General features: G+C 36.6%; 1 protein-coding gene across 1 annotated transcript in view; it reads left to right on the top strand.

Moving 5' to 3' along the window:
- CSMD1 (CUB and Sushi multiple domains 1) overlaps positions 1-25,165 on the top strand; it is a 1,074,877-nt gene that overhangs the window by 264,445 nt on the left and 785,267 nt on the right. The gene's annotated exons all lie outside the window — the stretch shown is intronic.

The following is a 25,165-nucleotide window of genomic DNA, read 5'->3' as shown; positions in this document are numbered from 1 at the left end:
CAGGGAGAGGATTCCTTCACTGCTCCAGCTTGGAATCCTTCCCATAGGAGACAGTCCTCCATTGTCTTCTCCAATGTGAGTCCATCTCAGGAGCAACAGCTCTCCACGAACTGCTGCATGTGGATCACTCTGCCACAGGGTGCAGTCCTTCAGGCACAGCCTATTCCAGCCTGGGTCCTCCACAGGGTCATAAGTCCTTTTAGGAAACCTATTCCAGAGTGGGCTCCTCCCTCCAAGGGTCTGCAGGTCCCTGCCAAGACCCTGCTCCAGCACAGGCTTCCCGCCAGATCACAGCCCCATCTCAGGCACCCCCTGCTCCAGCGTGGGTCTCCTCCATGGGCTGTGGGTGGATCTCTGCATCCCTGTGGATCCCCATGGGCTGCAGGGGCACAGCTGCCTCACCATGGGCTGCACCAGGGGCTGCAGGGGAATCTCAGCTCTGGTGCCTGGAGCACCTCCTGCCTCTCCTTCTGCACTGACCCTGCTGTCTGCAGGGCTGTTCCTCTCATGTTCTCACCAATAAGATTTTTGTTCTTAAATACTTTGGCAAAGAGGTGTTACTATCATTCCTGATGGGCTCAGCCTTGACCAGTGGCACATCCATCCTGGAACCATCTGGCATGTGCTCTGCTGGACATGGGGAAGCTTCAGGCAGCTTCTCACAGAAGCCACCCCTGTTGCTCCCCTGCTATCAAAACCTGGCCACTCAAATCCAATACTGAAGCCAAAGAAAAATCTCTCAGCACTTACTTATGCCACTGAATAGTGGGAAATATGAAGTGTAAGCATTTACACATCTGCAAAGGCTTATAGTCCATAGAGAGATAGCCATCAGGTGAGATACCATCCAGAATTCCCAACTGGAAAAAATAATCCAGAGTTTTTTATAGAAGATAGAAGGAAGAAGAGTACAAATCCCCGAAAGATTTATTTTGTTTTATGAAGCAATCAGCACATAATAAGTCTGCAAAAAAAACCCACATCCTTACCTCAAGTTAACTGAAAAAGCAACACAATAATCTCAATTAAATGAAAATAAGTCCTAATATTCATCTAGTGGTATCTAGTAATTAGTCATTCCAACATTTCCTAACAGGTTAGGTTTTACTGACATCAAGCTAATTATCACTTACAAAGAAATGTGTTTTACAAAGGTAATTGCCACACTATTCCATCATCATTGAAGATGGGAATTAAATCTGCTCTTATTAAACCTAGAATGTAACAGCATTTTTGACAGTTCAGTAGCCTATTTCTATTTTACTTTAGCCAGTTTGTAAGGACATAAAGAAAAGGTGCACTTATTCCAATATGACAAATGCTAATTTCCAATAACTCTTCCTCAACTTCCACATTTAATATTAATATTCATATATGTGCATTAATGCATCCAACATAAATATACTGAGATGTATTTTTATGTCAGGTATTAATAAATATTTGTCAGAATGGTAGTCTTCTATACTGTTTCAATGTTTAGAACATCACTGTGCTTTAAAAAATGTATATATCTTGTTTCAGACCTGTTCTTACCATAACAAGTAAAATATAAAATTACTTTAAATAATATCCTGCAATGTCAGCCTGGCTATCAGAGTCAAATTTAATTCTTCTTGTGAATTGTGGTTCCTAAAGGTCTTGTAAGTTAAATTTAGTCAGTGAATTATGTCTGGACATCTACATTAACTTCAAATTATGCTGTTGCTGACACTTGAAAAGTACTTTGACTTCAGAGCATTTTGTTGTGTAACTGTAATTTAGAAAGCAATTCTGTTGATCGTGCATTAGACAGAATGAAATTTAGAAATCTCTTTGGTCTTTTAGTGAAAAAAGGACTATGATATTTTATTTTGCTCAGTAAAGTAAGAAAAAACAGACAAGAGACTTGCAATTCAAAACTAGCACTTTTGCTAGTTTTAAATGCTAGCGCTTAAATGCTTTTGCTAGCACTTTTTAATAAAGTACAGAATTAAGTTAGTTTTAATTTTCCAAATTTTGTGAAATGTACTTAGTAACAAATGCTGTTTGTGAGAAGATAAAATCCTGGTCCAATTTTTTTTTTTATGCTCTGTTCATCTGAAATACTGCAGAGTGTTAAAAATTAAATTTGATTGTTAATCTCTGTGGTTATACTACAGAATATTTATGACAAAATTTAAAATGCTTTCTACTCTGCCTATATATATATGCATAAATATATATGTGTATGTATGCACATATTCATATTTGTTATATATCTCTATACTTATGCACCATCTTAGAGTTGAATTTAGGAATTCACTTTTCCAATAATTTTAGCTGAAACATAGTGCTTTGTCCTCTGTTACTGTGGTGGAAGTAGTAGTAAACTCAAGTAAGTTGTATCTGCAGAGAAGTCCCAGAACATTTCACCTTCATAAGGGACTTAACTTTAGTGAAGCTCTTTTTCTTTCTCACTCTCTCATTTTCCAATGTGGCTTTTCTCTATTTTCAAATAAACATTCCTTTCCTGAATACCTTTTAAGATTAGCTTCAAGCTGAATGCTATTTTGACTCTTTGACAAGGGAAATTTCAACAATTGTCATTTTGTCTGATCCAAAATCCTGTTTCTGTGAAAACCTTGCATCTTGGATTTTTTTACGTTACCCTGAAGAATTATCTTATCATTTTTATGGTCTTTATATCACCTGTCCTTTACTGTAGTTTCAACAGCAGTCACAAACGCATTACTAAACCATCCTTGCATACACATCAAATGTCTGATTACTGCTGGTAAAATGAAGAATTATTTGCCCTCATGGGTAGTCTGAGTTTGGCATTTCCTTTTCAACCCACACCTCTCCTTAGAAAAAGAGGCTGAAAAAACTATTCAAAACTGAAGTTATTGAAACAGAAAAGAGGAATTGCCAACACGTGTGTAAGGGTGAGTCTTGTCACTGTAAGCAGCCATGTCTGAATGGGATGGCAGTGAGTGTGCTGTTCTAGGAAAAAATAGAATCATAGAATCTCTTGAATTGGAAGGGATCCACAAGGATCATCAAATGGAACTCCTGTCCCTGCACAGCACCATTCCCAAGAGTCACACCATGTGTCCAAGAGCATTGTGCAAACACTTGAGCTCTGTCAGGCTGTGCTGTGACCACTGCCCTGGGGAGCTGTTCCAGTGCCCAAACACCCTCTGGCTGAAGAATGTGATATCCAGCCTACACCCCCCTTGGCACAGCTTCAGGCCTCAGGTTCTCTCACAGATCACCAGTGAAGAGATCAGTGTCTGCCCCTCTGCTAACCCTCACAAGAAGCTGTAGAGCATCAAATTGGACAAATTATGCAGGTACTCTGTGAAGCACATGCACACTCTGACATTACTCCAGCATGTGAAGTGCTGCAGGGCTCCTTTCAAGTTACGATCCCAAAACTTGAGTGCAGTAGGCTCTTTCAAGAATCTGTGCTGACCTCCCAATGAGGAGAAGAATTAGAGTAAAATCGCCTAAGGTTAAGAATGGGTTGAAGATGACTATTACAAAAGCAAGCATTTAGCTTCAATAATGAAGTGATTTTGACCTGAAAATAACCCCCACAGGTTATTCATAGGATTAGCACCATATGAACCTTAAAGCTGTTTTATGATAAAAATATTAAAAGGTTATTTAAAACCAAGATACTTTGATGGCCTCTGTTTCCCTTAAATTGCATTAGAGAAAATACCTTGTCTCTGTTACATTGTATATTGTTTCTATTGACATTAGATTATCTGTATTAATTTTAGGATACAATAATTTCAGTTGGAAGGGACCTGGAATTGTTGTCTAGTCCAAATTATGATATTCATCAGCCTTAAAGTATTTCTATTTCTTTTTTTTTTTGGTTTCTTTATTAATTTGAATTATTTTTATGGTTATTTTTATTCATTTCATTAAGATGTGCTGAAAACTAAATTTTATAATAGAAATTCAAGAATGATTCTCTAATATGCACTAAAAATATTTTAAAACTGAAAATCATTATTAGTGTGCTGTATACAAAAAGGAAAAATGATGTTTTCCTTTAGAAAAAAAAACCACAGTTACATTTTTTACTAATGTAATACCATTTTCTGCAAAGTGATATAAGATTGATAATTCCTATGAACTTGAGAAAAAATACTGATATATAACCCATCTGAATTTTTTAAGTATCACATAAATAGCCACCCAGTATGTTATTTTCAATTCTTTTCTTTCCTCTCCCCATCTGACTCAGTTATTCTTGGGCCAAATGCTGATTAACATGATTTCCAAAAGTACAATATACAAAATTATAGCACTTTGCTAAAACAGTGATCAGTGTGCTGGAGGATACAAGCTGGCAGAAAGAAGCAATAGTGGGGATGAGAAAACATTTTGAAAATGAAACATGATTTGGATTTGCTGTCATTGACTTTAGACATTTACCTAAACAATGTAAAATTCTGCTGTAGGGGTTGAAGCGTTTGTCATATCCAGAAATTTTAGAATGGACATTCAAAAGAACTGAAAATAATAAAGAAGAGAAAAGATAAGGAGAAAAGAAGCCTTCTTCTGTAATGCTTTGCTTCATATAGGCAGGGCAGACTGCTTTGGTTGGAAATACAAAATATTGAAAGCTATATAAAAATTGAAATGAGTTTTTAAAGTGACTTACTTTATCTTACTATGTTTGTTATATTGGTAACATAATATTTATCAACTGGGTTTATTCTTGGTAAGTACTTTGTAAAGGCAGGTTTTGTAATTTAGTCTGTGGATTTCATAGGTTTTTTGCATTCTTAAATCATCCCAGTTTTTAGGTGGCACTAAATGAACTTGAGAAATGTAGGGCAACTGCCAATTTTCTGTCATTTCTTTTGTATGGCTGAAGAGTCCACAGGTTTAGGGAAGGAGAGATGAAGGGAAGAGGGGAAGAAGAAAGAAAGAGAGAAGGAGGAAAAGAAAGGAAAGAATATAGGAAGGAAGCTGTGAGTAGCACTCACTCAGCAAACAAGCTAACAGAAGCTACTATCACAGATACTTTTATAGCTTTTGTTCCAAAAGCACAGTTGGTCCAAATAAATAAATAGGGCAAATAAATCAAGGTCAATTAAAGCAGAATCTTCACATGATAAACTTAGTGTTTTAAACCAGAATGTAGATGACCTTAACTGTAATAAAATGAAATTAAAATCACCCCACTGGAACACACAAGAGCCAGAATGAAGAGTGCAGGTCACAGAACATGATGTTATACATTTACTAGCAGGTTTCAAGGTGAAACAAAACAGTGGGAACAAATAAACTACAGGGGAAAAAAATCCTGTTGGAGTTCAACTTTTCTACTTCCAAATTAAAAAAAAAAATAAGTTTAGAAGATAAGTTAGGTGGTAGAATTAACCATGACTTAACTATATGGTAGTTATCTATTGCTATTTATACCAGATATCCTGGTATTTATAGCAGTAATAGCATACACAGCAGAAGCTTAAAGGGCACCATGTTTTGGTGGTACATATGTAAAAGTCTGGTACATACATCTTTATTTTGCCATTTTAACTGTCCAAAGAATTGGAAGAATTCTACATCTGCAATATATTCAGGGCAAAGCATACTTATTGTGCTTGGATTTTAAGTTTTAAAATGATTCAATATTCCTAGTCAAACATATTTTCCTTGTGGAACCCAAGTGTTTCTCATCCAAGTCTCTACCCTTATGATGGCATCTCCTAGGGCTGCTTTCTGCAGAAGATGTGGGATATACTCCTTGATCATTGCTGTCTCTGGTGAATACCTAGTGTTTCTCCTAGTATAAATTCCAGTCAAGAGGACTTTCCATTTCAAATCATAAAAGCTATAGATTTGTTTTCATCTCTTCTTCATTGAAGCAAAGCCAGCCACAAATTAATTGTCTCTGTTACCAAGGCCATTTATCTGTGGTGTCTGCTGCAGCAGTTGGCATGTGTTTTACCACTAGTTTCAGAGGACATTCTCTTGAAAAAATATGACTGAGAAGTCCACATATAGAATCCATGTGCCACAGGTTTTCACAAGACATAAACACTGTATAGCTTGTATATTTCATATACTCATTCAGACATATAAAATATAACAAAAAAACTACTGTATCACTTCTATGTCTGTAAATTATGCTTCATCTCTCCTAAATCAGAGAATAACTAGCTGGGAGTTCAAGGAATAACAAAAGCATCTTTTCTTGCCGTGGAGAAAGAAATTTTTGTAATCTTCTCTTTCATTAAAAATGTGGGCAAATATAATGCATAATTTGCAATTTATGACATATTTTAAAACAGGTTGTTACATGATTGTATTGCATATAGATAACTAACAGTCACTTCTGAACACTGAACATCTGAAGTCTTTAAAAAACAGAAAAATAAATATTGCAAAGTTTCCTTTATAAGAAAGGAAATATTGTCTTAGAAATATTTCTTATGCTAAATTTGTAGAAGATAGGACTTCTGTAAAACAAATTTCTCAAGAATTTATTTATCATGATTATGCATTTAAGAATACCATCAAATACTTATCTATTTAGAAAAATACCTAAATAGGGGTTTTTTTGTCCATAAATGTATTTCTAAAAAAAGCCCCTCAATTATAAATATGTCAAGTAAAAAACTAAATCAAAATAATAAATAGGTCAAGTAATCAACTAATTCAACTAATTCATTTGTATATGATCTACTACCTTAAATACTACATTGATTCAAAGGATCTATTTTTTAGAAATTGAATACAGATGCAAAATGGAGAAAATTATGGGGTTTACTACTATTATAGATTGGAGGAACATAGAAATTCTGAATTTCAAATTGTATTAGATTTTATGGTGTGGAATAAATAAACTAGAGAACACAAAATTCATTCTAAATTCCCCCAAAAGTCCATGGGAAAAAAAAATTCCTGGAATAGTTTAAATCCAGTTGTATTACAGTTCCTGTAGTAACAGGAAGCCCCTGTTATTTTGTTATGTTAAATGTGTAGACGGGTAATTTCTCCATATACTCCATGCAATAATGTTGTGAGGTGTTCTTAATGAGATCTTTTTCTAAAATTCAAACTAAGTATTTATTTAGTTCTTCTGCTCTTGTGCTATATGAAAGTTATCTAAAAGTTAAATATTCAGAATTATTGATCAAACAAGGAATCATGAAATCATAGAAATATTTAGATTTAAAAAGACCTAAGAGATCACCGAGTTCAACCATTAACTCAGCCCAGCCAAGTCACCACTAAACCATGTCCCTAACTGCCACATCTACACATATTTTAAATACTTCCAGGGATGGTGACTTTTCCATTTACCAGGGGAGTCTGTTCCAGCGCTTAATCTCATTTTCCATGATGAATTTTTTTCCCAGATATTCAATCTAAACCTCTCCAGGCACAACTTTAGGACATTTCCTCCTCACCTGGCACTTGCAGCTTGATATAAGAGACCAACCCCCTGCCCTCAGGCAGTAGAAGAGAGCAATGAGGTCTCCCCTGAGCCTCCTTTTCTGCAGGCTAAACACCCCCAGCTCCCTCAGCTGCTCCTCACAGCCCTTGTGCTCCAGACCCTCCACCAGCTCCACTGCCCTTCCCTGGACTCACTCCAGCCCCTCAATGCCTTTCTCACAGTGAGGGGCCCAGAACTGCACACAGGATTTGAGGTGTGGCCCCAGCAGTGCTGAGTACAGGGGGACAATCCCTGCCCTGCTCCTGCTGGCCACACTATTGCTGATACAGGCCAGGATGTATGAGCCTTCCTGGCCACCTGGGCACACACTGACTCATGATCAGCTGCTGTCAATCAGCACCCCCAGGTCCTTTTCCACTGGGCAGCTTTCCAGCCACTGCTCCCCAGGACTGTAGCTTCATGGAGTTGTTGTGACCTCACACAATTGGCCCGTCAGTCCTGAAACTACACATTAGTTGTCCTGCACACACTGTGTGAGGGCACTTCAGATAATCTTCTTCATGACCTTCCCCAGCCTCAAGGTCAGACTGACAGGCTGCAGCTCCCTGGATGTTCTTTCTGGCCTTTCTTGTGGATGGGTTTCCCTTTGCTAACTTCCAGTCATCTGGGACCTCTCCTGTTACTCAGGACTGACAAAAAATGATGGAAAGAGACTTGTTGATGATGGAAAATGAAAATGATGATGATGGAAATGATGGAAAGAGACTTGTTGAACACTTCCACCACTTTCCTCAATACCCTTGGATTTGATCTAGCCCCATGGACTTTTGGGTGTCTAAGTGGTATAACAGGTCATTGACCATTCCCTTCAGGTTTATGGGGCCTATATCTGCTCCCCATCACTTTAAGATGCATAAGTACCTTAACACTTCATTTTTATAGTTGGAAAAATTCTCTTAACCATTTTATTTGAGAAAAATAACACACTTCTGTAAATAGACAAGGATTTAAGATAACTGACAGAAATACATGAGACTATGAATATTGCCCTGTAGTTGGGTTTTGATATTTTTGGTTTGATGTGAACCATTTAGACACTGACCCTCAAACAGCCACAATTCTCTCCTTGATTTCTGTAGTATCAAATGGGCTCTACAAGCCAATTTTAATAAAAATGAAAATCACATAATAAATATTCAAAATACAGTCATCCTTCAAACTGTGATTCATCTTGCCTTTCTCTAGCATCTATTTTAGGGGAGGATAAATAGTTTCATTTTTTTAATGCTGAATGTGTATGGATCTCAGACATTCATCTTGAATCAGATACCTGGTTCAGGTGGTAGTATCATATAGCATGCTTCTTTCTGTATAACATCACAGTTTTAGTTTTTAGGGTTTTTCATGAAAGTGAATTATTGGTTATTTTTATTAGTTGAAAGCATACATTTTATGAATAAGTGCTGTTTTCAGGGCACTTTCAGAGTTACACCTCATTATATTCTCTAAGGAGTAAGATGTTCAGGTTTCCATTGTAAGAAAAGTACTTCTCTTTACAGCTTCTAGCATCTTGTTATCCTCATTAATTTGTTCCTTACTTTTGAATTACTAAATATTGTAGCATCATAGGGAAATGCAAATTATTTTCCTTTTGTGAAAAATTATGATGGAACAGCTAATGAAAAGGTCCCCACCATGAAGAGGTTACAATTTAAACTCAAATGTGACACAAAAAGAGGAAAAAATAAACAAGAATAAAAAAAAGATAAAGATGTGACTATAACTTTTATAAACTATTATGCAATTAGCTGTCAGACATGGCTGCGTTTCTGATTGTTGAGGGCATTAGTTCCTTTAATGGAAGATTTTGGGAGAAAGGTTTTAGAAGTAGTTTGAATGGTGAAAGAATGAGGTCTTTAAGTAAGAATTCAGAGGCCATTCCATGAATCTAAAACAGCTAGAAAGAGAGCACGAAAATAAAATGGTAGAAGAAAGTTAAAGTAGTGTTGAAATCATGTCCTTAGCACATAGAAGACAAGGCCAAAATTATAGGTTAAGGCTGAGTAATTTGGGTCACTGAGTGTCAAGAACAAGGAATTTGAACTTGTCCTAACAGAAGGATATCATTATGGATGATGTAATTGTAGCATCACACAAACTGTGGAGTTGACCACATTTTATGCCATAAATTACATTAGTATGTTCTGAATCTGTTGACTGAGGTCGAAGACAAAGTGAAACTATATGGCTTAGATTTAATAAGTGTATTTTCATCTATATAAAAATAAGACAAAATTGTTGATGTTGATTGACATTTATAATTTTTTGGCATCTTTAGATTCTTTATTGCCTATTTTATTTTCTTCGTGAGCTCATTATGTCAATGGATATGAATCACTATTTCCTGTCCAAAGTGCAAACTGAATACCTAAGAAGTAAAGCTGAACTAGCTATTTTTCTGTGATTTTCCCCTTTCTGCATTTTTAGTGGGACTCAGTTTTTCAACATTATTTTTTCTGCTTCAGTGAAAAAATCAGAGAGGTTTTGCTAATAAATGAAAAATTATTATGACCTATTGCAACTTGATAGTTAGGTTTCTGATTTGTGCAATATAGTGATTCTCAAAGATCAAGATTTCCACGTAATTCTTCAATGTTTGAGAGAATGAGTAGAGAGAGCAAAATAAGTAAACCTTTTTTATAGCAGCTGCATAAGGCATATTGGTTTTCTTCATTTGCATCTCAAGTTTAGCCTAGGGAAAGCAAGTGCAAAATCAGATTTCTATCCTACTTATTGTTTACCGATATACAATATATCAAACATGTATTAAGAAGTAAAGAAGGGTAGCTGTAGTAGGTGACTGTTCTAAGGGGAACAAAGGCTCCTGTATGTCAACTGGACCCATCCCACAGGGAAGTCTGCTGCCTCTCTGGGGCCTGGGCGCAGGATTTCACCAGGACACTCCCTGAATTAATTCAGCCCCCTGATTATTTTCCACTGCTGGTTGTCCAGGTTGGCAGTGATGAAGCTGATAAAGAAAGGTACCAGGGTAATTTAAAAAGGGTCATGAGGGGGCTGGCAGAAGAGCTCACTAAGTTACTTTCCATCATTTATCACCAGTCTTGGCTAACCAAGGAGGTCCTAGGTCACTGGAAAGTGGCCAATGTGACACCCATCCACAAGAAAGGCCAGAAGGAGGATCCAGGAAACCACAGGCCTGTCAGCCTGATCTCAGTGCTCTGGGAGATTATGGAACAGATCATCCTGAGTGCAATTACATGGCACCTACAGGATGGATGGGGGATCAGACCTGGCCAGCATGGACTTAAGAGGGGCAGGTTCTGCCTCACTGACCTGATCTCCTTTTCTGACTTGGTGACCTGCCTCGTGGAGGAGGGGATGGCTGTGGGTGTTGTCTACCTGGACTTCAGCAATGCATCTGATACCAGCTCCCATGGCCCTCTTCTGGAAAGGCTGGCAGCTCACAGCTTGTACAGGAGCACTCTTGGCTGAGTTAATAACTGCTGGATGGCGGGGTCCCGGGAGTGGTGGTGAATGGAGCTGCATGCAGCTGGCAGCCAATCCCCAGTGGTGTCCCTCCAGGATCAGTGTTGGACCCAGTCCTGTTTAGTATCTTTATTGATGATCTGGATGAGGTGATTGAGTTCACCATTAGCAAATTTGCAGATGGTACCAAGGTGGGGGGAATATCAATCTGTTAGAGACTAGGAAGGCTCTGGGAGGGACAGGAATAGATGGGCAGAGTCCCACAATATGAAGTTTAACAAGGCCAGCTGCCAGGTCCTGCACTTTGGCCATAACATCCCCCTGCAGTTCTACAGGCTGGGGACAGAGTGGCTGGACAGTGGCCAGGGAGAAAGGGACCTGGGGACATTGATTGACAGCTGACTGAACATGAGCCAGTGTGTGTCTATTGACCAAGAAGGCAAATGTCACTCAGGCCTGTATCAGGAATAGTGCGGCCAGCAGGAGCAGGGAGCTCATTCTTCCCTGGTACCTGGCACTGGTGAGGACACACCTTGAGTGCTGGGTCCAGTTCTGGGCCCCCAGTTCAGAAAGGATGTTGAGATGCTGGAGGGTGTCCAGACAAGGGCAACAGAGCTGGGGAAGGGTCTGGAGCACAAGTCCTGTGAGGAGCAGCTGAGAGACCTGGGGTTGTTTACCCTGGGAAAAAAAGCTCAGGGCAGGCTGTATCACTCTCTCCAACTGCCTGAAAGAAGGCTGTAGCCAGGAGAGGTTTGGTCTCTTTTTCCAGCTGACAAGTGACAAGACAAGAGGACACAGTCTTAAACTGAACCATAGAAGGTTTAATTCAGACATTAGGAAGACGTTCTTCACAGCAAGGGGGTGATTGGGCATTGGAATGGGCTGCTGAGGGAGTGGAGTCACTGTACCCAAAGGTTTTTTAAAAAATTCTGGATATAGCACTTAGTGCCATGGTCTGGTTGACAAGGTGATGTTCAGTCATAGGTCAGACTTGATGATCTCAAAGGTCTTTTCCAACCTCCTAGATTCAGCCTACCAGATTCTGTGATTCTGTGATCTGTTTGTTTTCTTCAAGCATAATTTTTCTAATATAGTTTAAATGTTTCTGTCTACTTTTAGACATTCCTAAGACACTCTGAAACAGTCATCTGTTTTACACATCTGAAAGTTTGAATGCATTTTCCCACTGGTATGCAGTACCTTGACAGCATATTGGATGCTGCTACTTTAAGTCTGTGGGAGTGAGAAATGAAAATGCCAGTTTTATGACAACATGATGCATTGATTCCGCTCACATGAATATCATTAATGTCATACTCTGCCTTCTTATCTTGGCCAAATTTTGTTTTCAGCAAAACCAAAATAATGTAATTCAGATTATTTTTATTTGAATGATGCAGTATTTAATTCCTTTTTTTTTTTAATTTTCCTGAAATCCTAATAAAATCTGCAATGAGTGCTAAAGAATGAACACTACTCTTCAAGGGTATGCATGCTTGTAATGGAGATTGTCTTCTACACAGTATTAATGTTGAGGACATATGCACAAAAAAACAAATCAGTGTTTTCTTGACTGTTTATTTTGTAATAATATCTAGATTTGCCAGTCCCAAAAGTCTGCTCACTAACATTTTTTTGGAAAATATGCAGATCCATATTGAACTTTATATTCTAATCTAGTTGGAAGTGTAAAATTATCCAGACAACAAGATCTAGTCATTTGTAACTGCAATACTCAGAATAGGTTCTTGATCCTCTATAGTTTCAGAGACACTATTTTATCTTGGAATTATTCCCTTACATACAATGGCAGCACTACATGGTGGAAATTGCATTTCACCAGCATCCACTGTTCAACATTAATATCCATGGCAATAGAATAAGATGCTACCCTTCTTGGATCTCACAGCTCCATAGGACAAAAAGAAAGTAAAGGAATCCAAGAGACTGCAGCAGAAAATTTTAAATTTCCTTTTTAGTCACCTGGGAATAAACATCTTAGTTAAACAAGTCCTAAATATTCAGACTAGGAATATTTAATCTTTTTTGTTTATGTCAAAAACATCTAACTGATTTTTTTTTTACATTTTGAACTGAGAGTTTCTACTTTTCAATGAAAAGTTTTCTAATTCTGCTTTTTCATCCATTCTCTTCAGAACTGGAAAAATGAATTTTAAAAACCTTATAGGATAGAGTTTCTCTTTTCATTGAGCACTAATTGAATATTTCACATAAAATAGTAATAGTGAAAAAATACAACCATTGATTCAGAGTAGATGATATTTGTGATTTCTTGCATTTTTAGTATGCTGTTACTTAAGAAATAAAGTTTTACATAAGAAGTTTCAGAATATGTTCATTGAATGTGTTGAGTTCCTAATTTTAGCAGTCTCTTATCTTCTAGGGCCTCATCAGCATTTTAAAACATCTAATTTTCTTCAAGCACAACAGAAATAACTAAAGCTGTGTCTAGTTGCATTTTGGTCCAGAGCTTTCAATATGCACAAGAGCAATTGACCAAATTTTGCCAGATCATCTGAATAACTTTGGGAAATTGCAGGCTAGTCTACCCCACAGCAATTTTCCTTTACTAATTCTCATTAACTCTTAATCTTCACAGTGTTCATCCAGTATTTTGTTGATGAATCTCTTCTGGCATTTCCTAGGGTTTTGCTCTGATAAGAGAGAATGAAGAAAAAAGGTAGTATTCCACTCACAAGTGGGAATGTTCTAAGGGATTGCAAGAATCAGGATATCCATCCATTTTTGAGGATTAATTCTTGGTACAGCCAAGTTTGCTGAAATGAATACCTCTTCTATGCTGTTTTTTGCTTTCACTTGATAATATATCCTTTTGTTTTGAAAACTGGTTTTGTAAAGTTAATCAAAGATTCAAAGTATTTTCTTGTGATTCCTGGTTGCTTCACAGCTGCCCACAGTTAAACAACTGGTCTAATCTTCACACCTTCAGTTCATATTTACTTTTGAGTTGTGAATTAATCATATTTATTTCCAAGTAATTTAGCCATGGTGTAAAATATATATATATATTTAAGTTACGCCTAATGACTTTTTTTTAGATATCTTTTTATCAATACACAATATTTCATCCGGTCTTACACATTGGTGAGGAAAACAATGAACAAAAGTAACAGCTGTTACTATGCCCAAATGAAATACAAAGACTGGAAAACTTCACAGTACCTGAATGATAATATGAAACTGGATTTTGACAAAGGGTGTGTTTCCTTTTATTCAGAAAACATTTGGAGCCTGTGGTGTAGCTGTGAAATTGATTATTTGCTGGAAATTCATCTTCTGCAAAGCATTGGTGTCTTTGAATAGGCCATTATAAGAAGTGATATGTAAATGTGTGTATATTCATACCATTAGGAAAATACTATTTCAATAACTGTCTATTTGAGACTACCAGTTATTTTATGTGCAATTTTATATTTCTTGGAAATAATGTTTAACTTTCCAAAGTACTCTGTAGCACTTAATTTGAAAGGATAGGATTTTTGTTTTATCCCTTCATTCTCTTTTCAAAAATACTCATTCTGAAATTTGCCTTCTAATAGAAGTTAATAAAATAAACAGAAATTATCACAGTCTCAAGACAATTTACCATTCATTTATTCTTCTCCTCCTGTGCTTGGTTAGTGTCTGCCCTGTTGTTTTTCAGCACAGCTGCAGATTGCAATTTTCTTCTTTGTGCCATACCACAGTGGTGAAAGTGAATGTACACTTGGGATTGAAGCCACCTATTGTGGAAGGACTGGAATAGGTTATGAAGAGGACATGACTGCTCAGATATATCAAAGAGCAGAATTGAACTGAAGAACATCCCCTGTGCTGAAATTCCCAGCAAGGAATGATGTTGTAGTACACAATATTATTTCAGTGCATCTGGGGGTTCAATGCAATTTTGGAAAACAAAGCATTTTCTAAGAGGTAAATATTTTGTAGTTCCTATTTCAGCTTCAAATTTATAAAACCCCTTTCTTATTAGCAGGTCACCAATGAACAATATGTAGTGATTTTTGGAGCTTGTCTAAAACTCAGATCTTCATTTTTCTATTTGCTGTGAGTATGCTTATGATCTAAGAACGTTCCCTTGTAGCTAGATCCAGACAGATTGCATTAGGCAATGCAGTACCTAAATTTTCCAGCACATGGGCTAAGAGAGGAACTTGAGAAAGATACAAGGCCATCATGTGTGGTGGATGGGAGGACCTAGGCAAAATACTGCTGAACCCTTGCCAATAGGAAAAAAAAATAAAAGGTAAGATTCATAAAGCAGAGAAAGAAGTATAACAATGTAACCTGGAGTTTGAGTATTTCAAACTTGGTTCAGGAGAAACCCAAATAACAGTTACCCCTCTGAAAATAGTTTCTTCATTTTATGTGATATAGTCATCACAAAATGACATCACAATCTTCAAAACAGGAATAGACTTTGCCTTTCATCTGAGCTTCTGCTGGGCTAAAAAATCTACTTATTTTTGTCCATGTGCATATTCTGTCTAGTCTTATAAATTTTCATGTTTTGCACAAAACTCATACCTAGCAAAAAAATATGAATATATATTTTGAACACTTCTCTGATCTTAGAGAGCTTGAGGTATCATGTTCCTCTAGAAGGTGGGAGAGATTGGTTTCAATATTGGTTGATACAATAGGTTATTATAATAAAGTGAGTGCACTATCTTCCAGCTCCTTGAAAGCAAAGGGTACCTCTTACAGCTTGATTTTTGAGAAAGCAGTTGCTATTCCATATCAGCAGGAGACCCATCCTTTCTTATACGCTCTGATTATTCTGATTGTGAAATAAAAAGAAATGCTGTAATGTAGATACTTCTTGCTTTAGCAAGTAGTTGCTGCAGATGTAAGTTTTCAATTTTTCTTGCTTCCACTTAAACATGGATAGCACAAGAATGCCAAGCAGCAGACACAGTAAGGGGAGTCTTATGAAGGGATGCTGGATAGCTAGGGCTCTAGAAAGACAAATGGGTTTTCTAAGGGTTTTTGAAGAAAAGCTTGTGGGAATGATCAGTGAATTTGGGTGGATGTAGGAAATGTCATTTATTTTTGAGTGCTAGGAGAAGGTGAAAGCTGGAGGAAGAAGAGAGAGCAGCCCTGCTCTGCCTATGATCCTGACCAATTTCCAGAACTTTTTTCTGATGCTGTTAAGGGGAAAGGGATCAGGAAAGGACAATCTGCGATGTGATTCTCCTTGTAGGATCCAAAAGCTGAGTACTGTCCAAAGTTGAGACAGATGGGCTTTTTCAGCCTGGAACAACTTATGTTAATAAATTATGATGTGGGCTAAGGAAAAAGTTGGTTGCTCTGAGATGCTGTTTATGTTGTGAACTGCCTTTCTCCAGCTTTCTTGATAGATCCCACTGTGGATGACCTTATTAAAAAGTACTCTTTAGTGACCTCTTCTGCCATCTTTTAAAAAGAGACTCTTGGAACCTCCAAACCGAATATTCCCATGAGGACTGTAAATATAATGATGTTTTGAAGGGATGAGAAATACTACTGAATAACAATACATAATAATATTTGAGACGAAGACAAAGGAAAGAAGGAACTTCTATTTTTTTTTCTTTTTGAGGGGAATATTGTTTTGTAGCACATCTGATAGAACTCAGTTGTACATTCAATTTTTTTTTTTGAAAACACAAAAATACACATTTGAACTTGCTGTGGTTTCTCTCCTTCTGTTTTTCCATTCACAGATCAGAAAAATTGCAAGATACTCCCAAAGTGGGTTAAATCTTCATCATTCCTGAGAGTGTTATGCTGAAAACTGTTGCCTAGTTGTAAAGGGCCCCTGGCTGAGGCTCACTCAATTAGCCTACACTGATAGTTGCTGACAGGAACACGGGTATTTTGGACATTGACAGTGGAGTGCTGAGTCTGGTCTGCAAGTCTGTGCCTTCTGCACAGGGTGACAACGAGCTGTGTTCCCAGCAGTGGCTCTATCTGCTAACAGGCTCACAGGACGCATGCTATGGGGTTTTTTCACAGCATGTGATTTCTTTCTCTATGCGATTCCTATAGACAGAAAGTTGGATCAATTGAGAAATCTGTCTGTATCATATGCTGAAGTGGCACTAAGAAGGTATGACAGTCTTGGGCAAAACACGTGCAAAGCTATCAATCCACAAAATGCCAGGCTAATTATTCTGCCCTGTGTAATTGCTCTGAAATATGCTTTTATAATGGAAATGCTTTAAAAAGCCTTCCTACTTTTCTTTCTTACTAATAGTGGTATTCCTCTTCCTGTAAGAGAGTTGTAAATTGCTGGGTTTCAATTTTTTTTTCTCCTGTCTCTTTTTGTGTCAAAGCAGAATTCATTTCATAGACATCATATGAATCCTATGTGCCAAGATCTATGTAGCCAAAATTGAATGCAGTGTCAAAATTTTGCTTACAATAATCTTATTAAACTTCTTCAATTCTGCTTTTGACCACAGTCATTACAATTTTGCACTTTCAAGTTTCACACCTCAAGGAGCATTAAGAAAGTAGGTGGAGTGCTTGGTTTGTGTCCTCTACTCCAACAGTGTTTCTTTTTACAGTAAATCTCTTTATATTGTTGGAAGAAAACAAGACATACCTTTATTTCTTGAATATCTGTCTTCTTTACCCTCTCTGACCTTTGTCAGACAAAAAGTTCAGGGCTATAACTGTGATGTGAAGCATTTTGTGTCATCGTTTCTCTTTTACCCTTGTTCTTTAGAGCGTTCTGAAGAATACTTTATGCTCTACCCTGTGATCATTATTAGTGTTAGAGGCCAGAAAAAGCATTTTAATGCATCCACACTGAGAGGTCAAGGTCATGTCACTGGAGATGTGATGCCTGACAGGTAAATCACTCTGAAGTTGTAAGTTAGGAAATAATGTTTTACAGCTGTAGCATGTCGCCACCTAGCTTTACTTGTTTCTTTTTCTCCTTTAAAATTTAGTATTTCATATGTCCTGGGTAATTCATAGAACATTTTATATTCAGAGAAGTGTCTTCCTATCCATCAACTACCTGCTTTTTTATCTTATGCCAACAACCACTCTTTAGTCTTTTAACTTATTTGGCTCATTTTGTCAATCCTGAGCTCATCTCATTCTCCCTTTTAAGAGTATGCCCCCAGTGCAGTTATTCCCATATGAGGTCTAAATTAATGATAAAATCCAGTGATCTGTTGAGGCTTCTTTTCCCAGTTACCTTTTAGGAAGGGAGGGGGAATGTGTACAGAAACCACTGTTGTCTTAGACCGCTTCTGTGAATATTCTCTACTAATACCTGCCTCAGCCTGCTCAGCTTGGATTAGTTTGGAGAATAATGCATTTGAAAATCTAAAAAGGCAATAGCATTGGACTTTTTCCTTTTAGTAGTTTATTTTTTGGATAGAATGGGAGCTGGTTCTGCTGTTTCCTTGATTGCTACAATATAGTTACAGTCTCTTCAGATTACCATTTATATCCTGCACCAGATCAGCATTTTTATCAAATGGTCTCAGTATAATACTCAAATAACTTCGAGTTGCTCCAAAATTATGAAGATTGTAATATCTTATTGTCTATTTTTCATTACTGATTATGTTCATAATGGATTACCATTACACATAAAAAAATCAAATGTGATTGGAAGACAGGATTATTTTCTTAATCTGAATATCAAATTCAGACTAATTTGTAACAGCTAAAATTTAGGAAATTAATTTTATTGCCATTCAATTTCCAAAAACTGTGTTGTAAAATTATTTAATATTACATTGTATTTATATATTATATTTTTGTACATTTATTTTATATAGTATTGCATTGTGTTATAAACTAATGGCAAAGATTTTTTTTAACCACAGTAATTAAACCAAGATTGGTCTCACAAGATGCACAAAGCAGATTGAAAACAATGGTGGCTTAATCATGTATAGCATTTCTATATTTGGGGTTTCTAGAGGATTTGCCTCCTTTCCTCTTGTCTGTTTTAATTGTTACATAACTTTTGTGGTTTGCCCTACAGACTTCAAGGTCAGCTGGAGACCAGGCAAATCCTTTCTCTGCTTCTCTGCTTTTCTAAGATTATGTAAACAGACTTTCAGAAAATACACCCCCTTTCCCTCCTTCTCCCTCCAAGAAGCTAACAGTTCAGCAGGTCAATACTGGGGAAAATATTTCAAGGATGACTAATAATTAGATGCCCTTTAGAAAAATGGGAGACTTAGCAAAGCAAGAACTTCCACAAACCACCTCAGTTCTCTGCTGAAGAGAATGTCTCAGCCTTTCTCCCCAGTATGTAAAAAGATGCAGACTCTTAATCCTTAACTCTTAAGGGCTCCTCAGCTGAAATGTAAGCCTTGGAAAAATTAGTAAGAGCATCCAATAGCTGCAAATTTATTTTAGGAACTTAGAATTACTTCAGTTGATGTTAGATATAGAAATATTTTACTTAGTAAATAGAATTGTCTAGTTTTTGGTTTTGTAGACTTGGTTTAGCACTAAATGAGGGGGGATTGTTTAGTTCTTTCTAAGAGTACCTAAGAATCAAAATTTCTGCCCCAGTTCACCTACTCATGCTCTCAAAAGGTGACAGTTTTCCAGTGCTCAGACATGGAATGTTTTCAGCCACGTAGTGTTGAATGAGGTGCTAACATTTAACATATATTGTAAAAACCTATGAGTTTATCAGGTTACACAGCTGTGCAAAATAAAAATAAACTGCAAATAAAAGATAAAAGTCATAGGATTTCTTTGGGTTAATGCAGATAGAAATATTCAAAGAAATTTTTTTTTAACAGCTGGTGGCTCAGGTTCTTGAGGTGTGAAGAACAATAAATGGACTAGTCCTACGCCTTTATTTCTAGATACAAGACCACAGTCAAAAACATATGGTTACGTGTGTTTACAGTACAAATAGGTTACACAAGTAAACCAAATCCAGTCCATCTAAGGACAATAATAAACCAAGTTATCTAGATATTATAGTTCACAAGTATTTTTAGTTATTGAAGACTTGGATAAGACTTACTCTTCAGGAATAATACTTTCAAAGCCTTTCAAATGCCTGCATTTGATTCTGCTTCAGGATTTGCTTGAAATCTTGCACAAACCACACCAGTCAAAGATTATATGTGTTTTGGTGAGCATCTGTCACAACTAAAGACTGAAACAACTCAGTAAATTTTGAATTTAAAAGTTGCATTATAATTTAGGTTTCTTATCAGTAGGATAAAATCAATTTTCTTTTTCTTCATTCCATCAAACCATCACATTATTGCACTGTCATTATTTGATTACATAAATCAGAAACATAGATGCACATTTTGTAAGACTGTGTTTTGTGCCAAAAGGAACTTGTATCCTTTTATGAGCAACCATATTTTTTCCCCCACTTATAATCTTAAGTAAGAACAATTAATTAATTCAGAATGTGGTTGATTTGAAATGATGACTGGAATTCTAAGAACAATAGCAGATAAGAGACATCCACATCTAAACATGGTAATAATTAATGTATGTCTGACAGAGGTCATAGAATGAAATTAGTAAATGTTAGAAAAAATATTCTCCAATATTTTTAAGAAAAAAATAGAACTTACCCTTGTATGTTGCAGTTTTTGGTAGGTAATGGATAGCTAAACTGACATGGAATGCTTGTTTTATCGTTGTAGCTCTCTCTTGGATACAAAGTGCTTATAACAATAGGTGTGAAACTTCACAGCTGCACAAAGCTAAAGAAAGCCAAAAGAAACCTTTAGGAAGGCCAAGACTAATCGACAGAAATCCTGATTCATGTAGAGACCTGTTGTGGGAACATTGGTCTGTAAGGCCCAGTAAAGAAATCTTTGGACATTTTAATCTCTATTGATGCTGAGCAAAATTAAGATAGCAGTTAAGAGTAAGGTGTTATTGGCTTTCAGCAGCCACAGTTCAGAAAGGCCTTTTGACATATTTCTTCTTATATTAAACATTTATTTATTGATGAAACACTTCTATAGAATCTTTGTTAAAGTTGTTTTTTTTTAGAGAGAGTTATTGAAAATAATCCAGAACCAGAGCTCTATGCATCTCCAAAGGTTGCTTGCAATTTTAGCTCCAAAATGCACAGTTCAGAAACAAATTCTCCATATTAGAAAATCATGGAGGTAATGTTTACAAAAGAAAATTAACTGAAAGCCCAAGATTTGATATGAATATTAGCAGCCTATTACATACAGGGTGTAATTTTTCTAGCCATTTTTTTTATTTTGTGAATCCAGTCCCTTCAGCACAACATTCTTAAGATCTTGATTTGTTATTTTTAGACAAGAGACTTAGCTCTGGTCTTTGTTTCTATTGATTTAGCACAAAATGAGGAGGGAGTGTTTAGTTCTTTTTGAGAGTACTTAAGAAACAAAATTTCAGCCCCAGTCCACATACTCATGCTCTCAAAAGGTGACAGTTTTCCAGTGCTCAGAAGTGGAAATGATGATGTTTATGTTTGCAGCCAAGTAGCATTGAGTGCTAACATTTAACATGAGAGGTTAAAACATGAGTTCATCAGGTAACAGGTTATGATTGTCTGGACAAATAATATACTTGGTTCCTTTCTTGAACAAAATTCGATTCATAAATAGGAAATTGAGTTTACATAAGCAATGTCTTGCCAAACAAAGTGACTTGCTTTTGTCTCAGAACCTGGTTTTCTTCATTTCTTTAACAGATAACTTATTGTTTTAGATATTTTATTGTTTTCCATACGATTTTGTCAAAATGGCCTTCAGGCTGTTTCTATTCGGTTATCTTTAAAAAGCAATTTAAACCTCCCTTGCCTGTTCAGACAAATTTTAGTTAGAGCAAGGTATGCACTTCAGTTATGTTATTCTTATTATAAAGAACACAAACCTATATTCCTATACTACTAATACTTGCTGGACTGTAAACAAATATCCATATAGTTATTAAATATGCATAATTTAAAAAATACCTATTTTCACCTGTTGCTATAATTTTTTGTTATTTTATAGGTGTCCTTATCTGCCCTGAAATTTTAGAGTCAACCATCTGTAAAAGGAATTATTCATAAACTTTCAAATATGTCCAACACTAGTTGAGTGCACGTTTCAGTTCAATATTAAATTATATTGTTTTTAGAGTACTTTCTAAAACCTAATAAGTTTCTTTTGTAATTAACCTGAACTCAGAATATTTACTGTGTATTGTTTTTTAATGTCAGATGATGAGAGAACTCATGTGTCTTTAACAAAAGCAAATTGTTTACTCACTCAAGGATTCTGTTCAGAGCCCTGTATCTGAATGAATTCCAAATCAGCAGTTCTATTGAGTTGCATGGCAATCGATTGCCTTTTATATGAGATGAATGGTCGTGTTCAACACATTCCCCCCCCTTGTCCCCCATCCTTTTTTTTCCTTTTGGCCCACCGCCTTAGATGCCATCACCCAAAGCTGTTAGTCCCAAATGAGATTCTGTTTAGTGGCTATCAGCCACTTCCAGATTTTCACTGCATATAAATGAATGTATTAAGAATTGGAGATGTGATGTGGAGTTATAAACATGAGCTGTGAAAAAAAAAAGTCCAAATGTGTAGGGGAATATTTTCCAATGGGGCCCCTGAGAGGATGATTAGCAGAATATTTTTCTGTTTACAACTATAGGAATGTTATTAATTTTTAAAGAGATTTTTTTCATGTGACAAGATTAGTATCCAGCTTATGGAGATGTCCATCTTTTAGAAATGCATACCTTTCCTTTTATCAATAATGTGACTTTATATGAGCCTTTTTAACTGTATTGGACAAAGCTTGTAACAGTTCCATGCTGCATGTATTGGAGGCCAGGGACAGTGATAATGTTTTGATTTATTTAATGGTTGTTTCATGAGACAGGGTATGTGTCTTTCATTCTTGACTCATTATCAAGAATCCCCATTCTTCAAAGTTTTCCAATTACTAGAATCCTTTCAGTGCTCCAAACAACCATGCAGGAACACAGTGAAATGCACTAAACATACACTTTGCAGCCCAAGAGTGGCATTTAAAAAAGTGGGTGCATATGGCATCCAAAAACATGAAACCGTGCTTGCATAACTTCCACTTCAAGCTACATTGCAAAGTGTTATATAAATATTGTTTTTCTATTATTGTTTTTCTATTTTTTTCTGAAAGTAAGATGACTTGGTATTAACATCACCATTTCTACCGTGATCTTGTCCCCATTCTGAAGAGAGAATAGTTGTCTTAGTGGTAACAAATTCTGTTTAGCAATGGACATACCAAGCTCATTGGGCGTGCTTGGGAGCACTCCATATTTAATCATATGAATCATCATGCAAGGTGAGTATTCCTGCAAATGATAACTGGTTCATGTTGATGTACAGTGAAAAGTCTTCATTCTTGAGCACAGGCATTCAAAGACCTTTTGATGCATGTTGAATGTTTAAATTCTTCAGAGAGAATTCTATGATTCTTTATCTTTTAAGGGATGTTCTGACATGACCACTGAATTTGGCTTATGGTGCTGTTAAGGACATTTTTATCTGAAAATAATTAAATATCTGTGTTAGTGGCACCTTTGTCTTGTACCTCCATGTAACTCACAGTATGTCCTCCATTTCTTGGAAGTTTACAATTACTTTTTTTCTGCTGGTAGGCTAAGACTTCTTTCCTGCACTGGTTTCCTGCACTTCCCTGAACATGTGGTTGTGAAACATAGCCCTATCTCTAAAATTCAGCACCACATCCTTCTCTTTAAGTCCTGAAATTCTCTTCCTTGGATAAACATCTTTAGATTCGACAAGTGTTTTAAAGGACTACAATCCTGGTATAGGGTTTCCACATATTATGTAACTAATCTACTCCCCCTCTATCCTTCCCCTCTTATAAAATCTTCCACTCCTCTTTCTAGTATGCCACTGGCCCCTCTGGAAACTCTTCACTGACTTCAACCTTGTTCTTATATGTGAAATGCCAACCTTTGTTCTCCTCTTTAAAGTCAGATGCTGTTCCTCAGTGCATCTAATTTCTGTTAAAGCACCTTTGCTCTGCCCAGTCTTCTTTCCTCTGTGCCCCTCTTCACCCCCGACCATTTTTCTACTGTACTTTTGATAGTTCCACTCCACAACATAGCAATGGCAGCCTCCTTCCTATGGGTCAAGCACTCTGTCTTTAAACTCACTTTTATCACTTCACTCCGTAGTTTTTACTGTAATGGTTTACACCATCTCTGTCTGACCCAACCCATACATCATTATCCCATAGACAATTGCACATGCCTCAGTTCCAAGTGTTTTAAGTCATGAATAAGTGCATTATAGACCATTAAAATGGTTTAAAATAGTGTTTTATAAGCACAGAAAATGGCAGAAATAAGCTTAAAGAGCCCTGTGTTCACTTTAAGAATGGAACTAGACACACCAGTGGGATGAGAGCTTAGATGGATATTAGCCACACATCAGGACTTCCTACTTTAGCATGTACATGGAGCAGTACCTGGCATTAACTGTCTGGATTTCTTTTTCCTCCATTAGGTCATGCTTGATTTGGCAATGAAGACCAAAACATCACTTTTGGTTGATAGCAAATATGTTTACTTTAGGACAAAAGACTGTTGTAGAACATGATCTCCCATGCTACAACTCTGGTGTACAAGTCCAATTTTCATTCAAGCTCCTGCTAGACTTAAGGCTCTCACAGAGGCTGTAACTTGACATGCCGGCATAGGCAAACCCAGAACCTACTTTGTTTATGTATGTTTATTGTTTACTATAACAGGGGAAATAATTAGAAAAGGAAATCATGAATTATAGATACATAATTGTTTTTGTTATGCTCAACTAATCTGGAGCAGGTAATTTGTCTTTGCAAAACGCCATGCAATTAGAGTGCTAAGGATTGTCGACAAGAAAAAATGTCTGACAGAAACTGAAATTCACTATTTCACATATATATTAACCCATCTCTTTTTTTGGTTTCATTGACTGTCAGAACTTTTCAGGCAAACTTGCAATTGTCTCTTTTTTGGGTCAGTGGTGTACTGCATTCTCTAAAAATCTATAGATCAGAGGTCAAGTATGATGTGATTGATATAAACCACAAAGATCTGAAATCAGGTGCAGTTTTTGTGAATGTTCCTACTTCACTAAGAACTTGTGTTAATTTGGCTCTCTCAATGCCAACACAATTTTCAGACAGTTTTTAGAAACTTAACAGGCCAAGACTAGAAATTCTCAGTAAATTAATATGTTTAGCATATGAATGAGATGA

This window comes from Molothrus aeneus, chromosome 3 (genome assembly GCF_037042795.1).
Source record: "Molothrus aeneus isolate 106 chromosome 3, BPBGC_Maene_1.0, whole genome shotgun sequence".
NCBI lineage: Eukaryota > Metazoa > Chordata > Aves > Passeriformes > Icteridae > Molothrus > Molothrus aeneus.
This window is presented reverse-complemented; position numbering and strand designations above follow the sequence as displayed.